The sequence below is a fragment of the Tamandua tetradactyla genome, chromosome X (assembly GCF_023851605.1).
Source record: "Tamandua tetradactyla isolate mTamTet1 chromosome X, mTamTet1.pri, whole genome shotgun sequence".
Taxonomy (NCBI): domain Eukaryota; kingdom Metazoa; phylum Chordata; class Mammalia; order Pilosa; family Myrmecophagidae; genus Tamandua; species Tamandua tetradactyla.
In genome coordinates, this window is record NC_135353.1 from 14160957 (window position 1) to 14173377 (window position 12421).

The 12421-nt window shown below is 37.8% G+C and overlaps 1 long non-coding RNA gene across 1 annotated transcript in view; it reads right to left on the minus strand.

The window, feature by feature from the left end:
• The window catches only part of LOC143670224 (uncharacterized), a 29649-nt gene extending 21804 nt beyond the window's left edge, over positions 1-7845 (minus strand). The window contains exon 1 of the long non-coding RNA XR_013169300.1: positions 7649-7845. This is a non-coding gene — a long non-coding RNA (uncharacterized LOC143670224). The remainder of the gene's footprint in view (positions 1-7648) is intronic.
• Between the last annotated feature and the right edge of the window lie 4576 nt (positions 7846-12421).

The following is a 12421-nucleotide window of genomic DNA, read 5'->3' on the forward strand; positions in this document are numbered from 1 at the left end:
CGAGGGTTATCTAGTAGCAGAGTCTAAAGGGGCTGTGAGAGCAGAAACAGAAAAACAATAGTGACATGGGCTAACATTGAGTAGTTCTGAATAAGGAAAGAAACATGGAGCTAGGAGGGGAAATATATACCTCCCCATTCATTGAGGTGTGCCTGCCTGTTAGAGACATGGCCAGAAAACGGGTGTTGGGACCCACATTGTTGGAACATATGGTGAGATGCTGGGAGAACAGCTCATGTTAGTGTCTCTCGGGTTCTAGCGCTTATTTCTCAAGTTCAGGTGTAAAAACAGGGATTTGGTTCTTCCTTATCTCCTTAATTAAATTTTCAAAAGTTAAGAAAAGTCTATCAACTATACAATTCACTAATGTAAATATTTCCCAGAATCCTTTCTCTGGTGCTTTGAAGCTAGCAATATAAGAATCCACAGATTCCTACTATATTCGCTATTATTAAGTGATGTACGCAGAGAGTTAAAAACAAATGGTATGTAATAGTCTTCGGTGAGAAGTAAAGGTCCTTCTACCTTTGCCCTCCATTTATGGTGGTTACAGTCACCATTCTAAATTCTAGGTTTATACATGTGTTTATTGGTATATAAGCTTTAAACAGTATAAGCATTATCCTACTTGAAAGATAAATTGTTTACTTGTGCTACAAACTGCCTCCTATCTTTATTTTCCATGAATGTTACTGGTTAAATTATATTTGATTCTTCCGCTACTTTTAAACATTTAGATAATATGCTGGAACATCTATTCTTTGTTCTACCGATTTTATTTTAAGATTTGCTTATTGTGGAATGAAACACACATTTGGAAGAGTACATGGATCTAAAACATGTACAGCTTAAAGAAAGTAAATAACCCATGTCTGTACCACCAAGGATAAAAAGTAGAACAGTGCTAACAACCCAGGACCCTCCATATGCTGATTCTCAATCAAAATCCCCCATGTCCTCTATAAAGGTCACCATACCCATAAATTTTGAGTTAATCATTTCGTTTTCTTTATATTTTTACCTTCTACATTCTTGAAGACTATAATTTTGGCTCACCAATTTTACATTTTATAGAAATAGGATGACATCTTTCTTTTACTTTGTTTCTGGTTTCTTTTATTCAATATCATGTTTACATTAGTGTCGCTATATGCTGATTCATTTTCCTCACAATTATTCTGCTGTAAAAGTAGATGCAAGTCATCCATTGTATTGTTGATAGGTACTTAAGTGATCTATAGATTTAGCTATTAAAAATATTGTAGCTATAAACAATACAAATATCGTAGCTATGAACATATTTCTTGATGCAAATATGTAGCCTTTTTAAAAATTAAATATCTAAGAGGGGGTTAATTAACAGATAATTGGCATTTAGGAGAGAATTTCAAATGTTTTCCAACTTGTTTACACCAGTTTGCACATACAACAGCAGCCTTTGATAGTGTCTTTTGCTCCACATCATTTTTTAGTCTTGGCATTTCCTCCATTCTGGCACATGTACAGTAGTATCTCATTGTGAGTTAAATTTCCATTTCCCAATCACTAATGAGGTTGAGCACTTTTATATTTGTTGTGCATTTATGATATGGTCTTTTGTGAGGTGCTGTCAAGTTTCTTGTATATTTTAGGACTGTGTTGACAGTCTTAATCTCATTGATCTTTGAGAAGTTTCTATTCTGAGTACATGTCCTATATTGATTATATGTGTTCAAAATATCTTTTTCCATTCTGGTTTAACTCTGGGGCTATCAATGCTATTTATCTATCTCTATCTCTTTGATCTCCACATATGCCTTTTGCAATTAGAAATATAGTCCACCTGGAACCGAATTTTTTTTTAGTGTATCGAGTGAGGTAAAGGTTAAGTCTACTTGTTTTCTTTATGATTATCTAATAGTCTCAATTGAAAGATAGCACTCTTCTTCCTACTTTGAAGTGTCATCTTCATCATAAACTAAGAATCCTAAGTATATGGGTCTCTTTCTGTACTCTCTATTACATTTCATGGGTATAATATCATGCATTCTTAATTACTATCATTTTATATAGAAGTTTTGATGACCAGTAAAACAAGTTCTCCCATCCCTATTCATTAAGAGCACCTTAAATGCCTGTACTTTGCATTTACAAATACATTTTACAATCAGTCTGTTCACTGTAATAGATAAAGTTAAATTTTATTGGCATAACATTAAATCTATAGATAAATTTGTGTAAAACTGACGTCCTCACAATCATTATTACTTCTAATCCATAAATAGAGTATACTTCTTTGTATTAGTTCCCTAGGGCTGCCATAAAAAAAGTAATATACCCTGGATACCTAAAAACAACAAATATATATTTTCTTAGTTCTGAGGTCTAGAAGTCTGAAATCAAGGCATTGGCAGGGCCATGCTTCCTCTGAAGCCTCTAGGAGTGAATCCTTCCTTGCTTGTTCCAGCTTCTGGTGGCCCTAGGCATGCCTTGGCTTGTGACAGCATCACTCAAATTCTGCCTTCGCCTTCAGATGGCTGTTATTTTTCTGTATGTGTGTCTCTGTGTCCAACTTTCCCTTTTCCTTTAAAGACACCAGTCATTTGGATTTAAGGCCCACTCTAGTCCAGGGTGACCTCATCTTAACAGAGTGAACTATGTCTTCAAAGATCCTATTTCCAGATAAGGTCACATTCTGAAGTTCCTCTTGGACATGAATTTTGGGGAATGAAATTCAACCTGGTGTACTTTCCATTTATTTAAATCTTCAGTAATTGCTCCCAACGATGGTCTAGAGATTTCTCTATACAGGTCTTGTACACATTTAGTTAGATTTATTTGGTATTTTTTGGGGGGTAGCTGTTTTAGTGTGCTAAAGCTGTCAGACTGCAATATACCAGAAATGGATCAGCTTTTATAAAGGAGATTTACTATATTACAAGTATACAGCTCTAAGGCCATATAAATGCCCAAACTGTGGCATCCAGAGAAAGATATCTTGGCTCCCAAGAAAGGCCAAATGGCATCCTGGATTTCTCTGTCAGCTGATAAAGCGTGTGATTGGCAACTGAGGTCCTTGCTCCTGGCTCATTGCTTTGTGCTTCTGATTCCAATGACTTCCTCTCAAGGTACCTGTGGGCCCTCACTTACCTTCTCTGCATCTGGTCTCTCCAGATTCTGGCTTGCTTAGCATCTCATGGGAAAGCACATGGTGATACCTGCAGCACCCTGGTTTCTAACAGCTCTCTAAGCATCTTTGTAGGTACTCTAAACATCTCTGTATGTCCGTGCCTGAGCTTTCTCCAGAATATTTCCCCCTTTTAAAGGACTCCAGTAAACTAATCAAAACTCACTTTGGATGGGTGGAATCACAATTCCATCTAATCAAATGATCACACCCACAATTGAGTGAGTCAGTCTCTAGAAAATAATCTAAGCAAAAGTTTCCATGCTAAACAATAGGTCTGTCCCTGGATTAGGATTAAAAGAACATGACCTTTGTAGGGTACATAACAGATTCAAAACAGCACAGTAGGTTATTAGATATTTGATATATTTATATTATTATAAGTGCTAATTTTCAAATTTCATTTCTTTGAAGTTTTTGGTTATAGAGATGTTCCAATCAGTGATTTGGCTAAATTCTTTTATTAACCCAAGTCATGAATTTCTATCTTCTTAGGATTTCTTTAAGCACACTTTTTTTAATTTGTAAATAAAGCATTTTAGTTGCTTCCTTTCCAATATGTATATACTCTCTTTTTCTAACTTTCCTCTACTGTCTAGAAACTGGAATAAAATCTTTGATAGAAGTGATAATAGTGGGCACTCTTTCCGACATCAAGAGAAAGATATCAACATCACAGCATAGTGTCATATATGCTGTATTTTTAAAAGTTGCTCTCAATCAGATTAAGAATGTCCCCTTCTATTTCTAGTTTGCGAAGACATTTTTTTCATAAATAAGAGCTGAATTCCTCAAATGTTTTTTCTGCATATAAATTGAGGTAATTATATGATCTTTATTTTTAATGAGATTAATTACATTGATTTTTAAATGTTTAACTGTATTCTTGGAAATAACACAACTTTGTATCTTATGTATTTAATCCTGGGTTCTGTTTGTTAATATCTTTTAGAATGCTTGTAGCTATGTTTTCTGCAAGAATAGCCAGTAATTTCCCTTTCCTGTGATGTTTTTGTTGGGTTTGAATATCAAGTTAAAGCTGGTTACATAAGATAAAGTGGGAGTGTTTCTGCTGCTACTGCTCTTCCTCCTCCTCCTTCTTCTACTTGTCATTTTAGGTAAGAGTTTATCCACGATTTGTGCTATTTCTTTTCTATTTGGTGAAATTCCCTGACGAAATCATCTGGTGTTAGCATTTCCCTTATGGAAATGCTTTTCATGATACATTAAATGTCTTCAATGGTGACATGACTATGCAGGCTTTCTGTTTCCTGTGTTAATTTTAGAAGTAGGTCTTATTTTCCCTGAGTTTTTTTTTTTTTTCCTTCAGATTTACTGTTATGAAATTGTTCAAAACATCTTTCAACTTTTTTAATGTACGAAGCATCCATGGTCCTGTCTCTTTAATTTCCTAATATTTATAGATTATTTGTGCTTTTTCCTTGCTCGCTCGCTCTCACACACTCTTTTCAGGTGTTTATTAATTTTATGATTCTGTTAAAGAAACCAACTTTTTGGAATTGTAATCCTCCATATGGTATGTAGTCTGTGGCCTATTTTATTAATTTCATCTTTTTCTTGGGACTTAATTTGGTGTTCTTCTTATAACTTCAATAACAAGGTACTGGCAATCTTTGTTTTTGAATTGGAATATTTATTGTTTTATTATTTTAATTAATTAAATTTATTTGTAATGCAATATATATATTGGGTTATATAACTTCTATCTTACACTGTGATTTATATTCGTCCTCCCTGCTCTAATTTTCTTTTCTACTGGTCTTATTCTTTTTCTTAAGAAGGATTTACAATTTTTTTAGTTATTTATTTTTTTCCTTATCTGTCAGTTTGGAAGTCATACATACTTATGAAACTCTTACATGAAGATATTAGAACCATTAGAATACTTTATACCCATCTACCCATGCCTAGTTTATTACTCAATTGTCTATAAGCCCTGAGACATTGTTATTATTGGTGAAAACACTTAGAATTCATTTAGATTTACCCAAATATTTAAACTTGTTGGTTCTCTGTATTCCTATCTTCATCTCTATCCTTATATTTGGAATCATTTCCTTCTGTCTAAGGAATAAACCTATAGTATTTATGTAATGCAAGTATACTGGTGTTGAATTCTACTAGGTTTTATTTGTACAAAAGTGCCTTAATTTCATCTTTATTCTTGAAGGATTTTTTTGTTGTTGTTGAGCAAAGACATTTTAGGTTAGCTCATTACTATTTTTCTTTTAAAGGGTTAGGTAGTTGGTCAAATTTTTGCTCCTTTGAAGACTTCTCTCTTTTCATGTTTGGTTATTAAAAAATTCAGTTTGTTCTTTTTTTTTAATTTTCATTTTCTGTGATGTTCTTAAGTGTATTGTTAAAATGATCGTGTTTTACGTTCCTTTGGTTTCTTGAGTATGCAGAATTATGTATTTCATGAGTTTTGGAAAGTTCACAGATATGATCGTGCCAAATATTTCAAATACTGCTTATATATTTCTCTCTTTGCCTTCCTCTGAGTTTCTAATTAAACATATATAACATATTTTAACTTTCCAAACTCCTATAGTACAAAAATACATATTTATTTTAAAAACTAATATAAAATGCATAATTAGAAAATATTGAAATTCACTTCTAATCTCACATGAACTTTAGAATAATTCTGTTAAGAGCCAAATAAATGTCATTAGTATTTTGATTGGAATTTAGGTAGCAGTTCACAATTTTGGAAAGAATTTTCATCCTAGCAAAGTTAAATTTTCCTCTCTTGGGGCATGCTATATCTTCAAATCAAGAAATGTTTGACCATTTTATTTGTTTGTTTATATGTTCATACTCTTAATGGATGTTTTAAAGAAAACTATTTGATTTTTTGCATAATTAAATGATATTTTTCCTTTACTACATCATTCCCCTATTACATAATAGATACATTCCGTGTCTTCCTTTATAGAATCATAATGCTTATCTCCAGCACAGACTAAAACATACAGAATGAAATTTGATGGTCATGTTGAGAGTGAGCAGCTTCGCCCTTTTAAAAAGTTTTATTAATACATACTTCACCTAACATTCTTTTCAACCATTTAAAGTGCACAATTCTTCGATATTTTGTATGTTCATAAAGTTGTGCAGTCATCAACACAATCAATTTAAAAACATTTCTGGCTCCCTTCCTCCAGCAAAAGGCCCATTGGCCATCAGTCACAAGTCTCCCCTCCCCACAGTTCTTGGCAACCACTGAGCTACTTTCTGTCTGTATTGATTTTTCTGTTCTGGGTTTTTATTACAAAGTGGATCACATAATATGTCGTCTTTGTAACTGACCTCTTTCAATTTTGGTATTTTTTTTAACGTTTCATACATGCTTTATAATGCATTAGTACATGATATTTTTAAACTGAATAACGCTTCATTACTTTTTTTTTTTTTTTTACATGGGCAGGCACCGGGAATTGAACCCGGGTCCTCTGGCATGGCAGGCAAGCATTCTTGCCTGCTGAGCCACCGTGGCCCGCCCTCCATTACTTTTTTATTAGTATAATATAGCCCATATACAAAGCAAAGAAAGAAAAAAGCACTAGTTTTTAAAGCACTTTTCAACAAGTTGCTTCAGGACAGATCCCAGAGTTTTTCATGGGCTACCATATTATCCTCTCTGATTTTTCCTTCTAGCTGCTCCAGAATATAGGAGGCTAGAAGAAATAAATATTTTTTTATCATCACAATAGAATTTTTTTCTATTTTGTGAAAAATAACATACATACAAAAAAGCAATAAATTTCAAAGCACAGCACCACAATTAGCTGTAAAAAATATTTCAGAGTTTAGCATGGGTTACAATTCCACAATTAGTTTTTACTTCTAGCTGCTCTAAAATACTGTAGACTAAAAGAGATATCAATTTAATGATTCAGCAATCACATTCATTTGTTAAATCCTATCTTCTCTATAGGCGTAGCGGACGGCCAAGGGGCTGGGTTAATGGGCGTGGTGCCATTACAAGATGGCGGACGGGGCGGGGCAGTGGGATGATAAGATGGCGGACAAGGCGGGGCAGCGACGCAAAATGGCGGCGGGGGAGGGGTAGAGGCAGTTCCCGCTTTCACCCGGGGAAGAAGGCGGAAGTTCGCCATCTTGTTCCGCCTCGACACTGCTCAGCCCAGGGGGGCCAAGCTCGAGCGCACCGGCCAGCCGCCCGAACAAGGACCCGGCATCCGAACCAGAGCCGATGGGAAAGTCCTCCGCGCCATGGGGGTGCTGCGCAGACAAGGCCCCCTGCGGGGCGCAGCGGGACGGGGGCCGTGAGCCCTGAAGGCAGGAACAAGCAGCGAGCGACGAGCGCAGGTAAGAGACCAGGGGGGGAAGACGGGGTAAGGCTGCTAGGTTGCTATTTGGGGCCGGTCGCCGGGCTTAAGTGTGGGGAGTGGCGAGGAAGAGGAAACGGGGGCCGTTGCCAACGGCGGGGGCCCTTACCTGTCGAGTGTGGCGAACGGGGCTGGAGAGAAGACGAGCGGTGGGGAGGTCCCTGTTCGGGTGCCAATTGCGGGAGCTTTCCCTAGCTCCTGCCTGGGGTCTTCCTCGCAGCGGGGGAACTCGGTAGCCGACTGGTTCCGGGGGCTCGAAGGTCTGGAGGGCGCGCGAGACGAGTCCCGAGAACTGATAGGGCTGGCAAGGCGTCGCGCACCAGAACGTTTATTAGCGGCAGTACAGAGCTTTATATAGTGGCGAGGCGGAAATAGGGAGGGGCCAGAGGAGGCGAGCTGCATGGTTGGTGAGGAGGCTAAGGGGTGGCAGCGAGGGATTGGGTGAGCTGAGAGCAGAAAGATCCAATGGGATAGCTTGAATATGTTGCTAGGCAGAGAGCTAGAGGAACGGGGCCGAAATTACATCCGGCAATGCTTCATTACTTTTTTTTTTTTTCACATGGGCAGGCACCGGGAATCGAACCCGGGTCCTCTGGCATGGCAGGCAACCATTCTTGCCTGCTGAGCCACCGTGGCCCGCCCTCCACTACTTTTTTATTAGTATAATATAGCCCATATACAAAGCAAAGAAAGAAAAAAGCACTAGTTTTTAAAGCACTTTTCAACAAGTTGCTTCAGGACAGATCCCAGAGTTTGTCATGGGCTACCATATTATCCTCTCTGATTTTTCCTTCTAGCTGCTCCAGAATATAGGAGGCTAGAAGAAATAAATATTTTTTTATCATCACAATAGAATTTTTTTCTATTTTGTGAAAAATAACATACATACAAAAAAGCAATAAATTTCAAAGCACAGCACCACAATTAGCTGTAAAAAATATTTCAGAGTTTAGCATGGGTTACAATTCCACAATTAGTTTTTACTTCTAGCTGCTCTAAAATACTGTAGACTAAAAGAGATATCAATTTAATGATTCAGCAATCACATTCATTTGTTAAATCCTATCTTCTCTATATAACTCCACCATCACCTTTGATCTTTATATCCATCTCTTTAGGGGTGTTTGGGCTATGGCCATTCTAACTTTTTCATGTTTGAAGGGTCTGTCAATAATATCAGGTAGGGAGATGGAAGTATCTGATATTCTGGAAAGGCTGAGCCCTTTAGATTTCATGATTATCTGGTCCAGAGACCCATCTGGAGGTTGTATGTTTTGGAAATGTTACTCGAGGGCATAGAACCCTTGGGGAATTTTATATATTGCCCTAGGTGTTCTTTAGGATTGCCTGGAATGGTCCTGGTTGGGGTTTGCCAAGTTATGATAGGTAGTAATGTCTAAATGAAGCTTGTGTAGGAGCAACTTCCAGAGTAGCCTCTCAACTCTATTTGAACTCTCTCTGCCACTGATACTTTACTAGTTACACTTCTTTTCCCTCTTTTTGTCAGGATACAATTGTAGACCCCATAGTGCCAGGGCCTGACTCATCCTTGGTAGTCATCTCCCAGGCCGCCAGGGAGACTTTCACCCCTGGATGTCATATCCCACGTAGCTGTCAGGGGAATGATTTCACTTGCAGTGTTGGGCTTAGAGAGAGTGAGGCCACAGCTGATGCTCCATTACTTTTGAAAATTATTATTATTTTTTATTTATTACTTTGGAAATCACACATACTTATAAAACCTTTTAGATGAGACTATTATACATATTAGAATATTTAAATCCACATTTGTATGTCTTAATAATATTACATTGTATGGATACATCACATTTTATTTATCCATTTATAAGTTGATGGATACTTGGGTTGTTTCCATCTTTGGCTATTATAAAGAATGCTGCTAAGAACACTTGTGGACTCATCTTTCCTTGCACATATATTATTACTTCTCTTGGGCATTGCTTGCTCAAGTAGTAGTTCTGTTTAACATTTTGAGGAACTGCCAAACTGTTTTCCAAAGCAGCTGTACCATTTCTCATAGCCACCAGAAATGTATGAAGGTTCCAATTTCTCAACATTCCAGCCAATACTTGTTATGATATTATTATTATTATTACCATTCAAATTTGTGTGCATTGTGTGCCAGTTTGAAGCTATTATGTACCCCAGAAATGCCATGTCCATTAATCCTCATTCAATATTGCTGGGTGGAATGTTTTTGATTGTTTCTATGTAGTTGTGACCTACCCAATGGTGGATGGTAAGCTTTGATTAGATGGTTTCCATGGAGATGTAACCTCTGCTTCAACATTATTAGCCATTAGGGAAATGCAAATAAAATCCACAAAGAGAAACCATTTGTATTAGTGAGTAAGCTGCGAGAACGCAATATACCAGAAATGGAATGGCTTTTAAAAGAGGAATTTAATATGTTATGAGTTTATAAGAGCATATTTTCCATTTGTATATTTTCTTTGAAGAAATGTCTGCTCAGAATTTTGCCCATTTCTAAATGGATTATTTGGCTTTCATTATCAATTTGTAAAAGATTTCTGGATACTAGTTCGTTATCAAATAATATGATATTTGCAAATATTTTCTCCCACTCTGTGTTAGTTAGGGTTCTCTAGAGAAACAGAATCAACAGGGAACACTTGCAAATATAAAATTTATGAAAGTGTCTCACGTGACCGTAGGAACGCAGAGTCCAAAATCCACAGGGCAGGCTGCGAAGCCGATGACTCCGATGGATGGCCTGGATGAACTCCACAGGAGAGGCTCACCAGCCAAAGCAGGAATGGAACCTGTCTCCTCTCAGTCCTCCTTAAAAGGCTTCTGATGATTAGATTTAGCATCACTAATTGCAGAAGACACTCCCCTTTGACTGATTACAAATGGCATCAGCTGTGGATGTAGCTGACGTGATCATGACCTAATCCTATGAAATGTCCTCATTGCAACAGACAGGCCAGCGCTTGCCCAATCAGATAAACAGGTACCACAACTTGGCCAAGTTGACACCTGTCCCTAACCATGACAGTCCAGCCCTTGTCAACTTGGCACCTATATGTATATATCACCTTAGACCATACTTAGTTTCCAAATGAAAACAAATAAGCACACATTTTTTTTTCTTTTACCTGACAATACTCAACTTTCCTGCATATAACTGGAAACACATTAAATCTCTCCAGAATAGGGTGCAAATCCTTGGGCAACATGCATTCTTAAACTTGATATCTTACAATTTAAATAGTATAATATGAACAAAACAGCATTACAGTCCTCGTTTCTGCAACTGAACACGTGGTCGAAGTTCATATTTATCACTACCTTCTTCCACTACCCATTCCATGTTCCCTTTCCCCTCAGCAAGCACTTCAGCTGGCCATGGTTCTTTGCCTGGTGGGGTGACCCAAACCTTCATTTCTGAAGTTTCAGAGCCATTAGTAGTCCTGCCTGGATTGTGTTGTTACAGTTTTCCATTGATTTTAATCACAGGGCATGGTAGTACTAATAGACGCCCCAAGGGATCTCCTGTATTCCAAGAAAATTCTTCTTTACCTCCATTATGTAGTTGCAGTCCTACTTCCTTCTGATAGTCAGGGTCAATTACCCCAGACAATAATGTAATCCCCTTCTTGGCGTGTTGATCCAGAGGCATAAGTAGCCCAAAGTGACCAGGTGGCAATCTTAACTTCCAGTTCAGTGGTATCACTGTTGTTTCTCCTCGAGGAAGCACACCCCGTTTTGGAACTAAAACCTGTAGACCAGCCGAACTCAGGGTAGCAGGGACAGGAAGCAAAAATTTTCCTAGTGGATCACTAAGGGTAGTAGTGAGTTGCACCACACCCATTTCCACCCCTTGGTTCCTGGACCCATGGATCCTGGCTCTGGGAGAAACAGCACCATACAGCAGATGCTGATTCAGAGCATACACAGCTTCCTGGAGAACATTACCCCAGCCTTTCAAGTTTTTGCCACCTAGTTGGCACCGTAATTGAGTTTTCAAAAGGCCATTCCACCATTCTATCAATCCAGCTGCTTCTGGATGATGGGGAACATGGTAAGACCAGAGAATTCCATGAGCATGTGCCCATTCCTGCACTTCATTTGCTGTGAAGTGTGTTCCTTGATCCGAAGCAATGCTATGTGGAATACCATGACGATGGATAAGGCATTCTGTAAGCCCACAGATGGTAGCTTTGGCAGAAGCACTGCGTGCAGGGAAAGCAAACCCATATCCAGAGTATGTGTCTATTCCAGTTAGAACAAATCGCTGCCCCTTCCATGAAGGGAATGGTCCAGTGTAATCAACCTGACACCATGTAGCTGGCTGGTCACCTCGGGAAATGGTGCCATATCGGGGGCTCTATGCATTGTCTTTTCACTCTCTAATGGTATCCTGTGCAGCTCAAAGTTTTTTTTTTTTTTTTTAGTTTTGTTGGAGCTCGGCTTATCTAAGTGTTATTTCTTTGTTTGCACTTCTGGCGTTCTATCTAAGAAACCAGTGCCTAACACAAACAAACCAAGGTTTATACTATTTAGGAGTATTTTGAATTTTGCGATATTTTTTTTCTTATGTAATAACAAAGTGGTATAATTTCATTCTTTCACATTTTCGTAACCAATTGCCATAGCACCCATTGTTGAAAAGATTATTCTTTCCCACATTGAATTGTCTTAGCATTCTTTACAAAATCAGTTGACCGTAAATGTCAAAGTTTATTTAAGGACTTTAAGTTCTATTCTACTGATTCATGTGTCTCTTCTTCTGCCAGTACCACACTGTATGAATTATTGTCAAATTTTAGTAAATTTTGAAATCAGTACATGTGAATCCTCCAACTTTGTTCTTTTTCAAGAGCTTGTTTTGGCTATC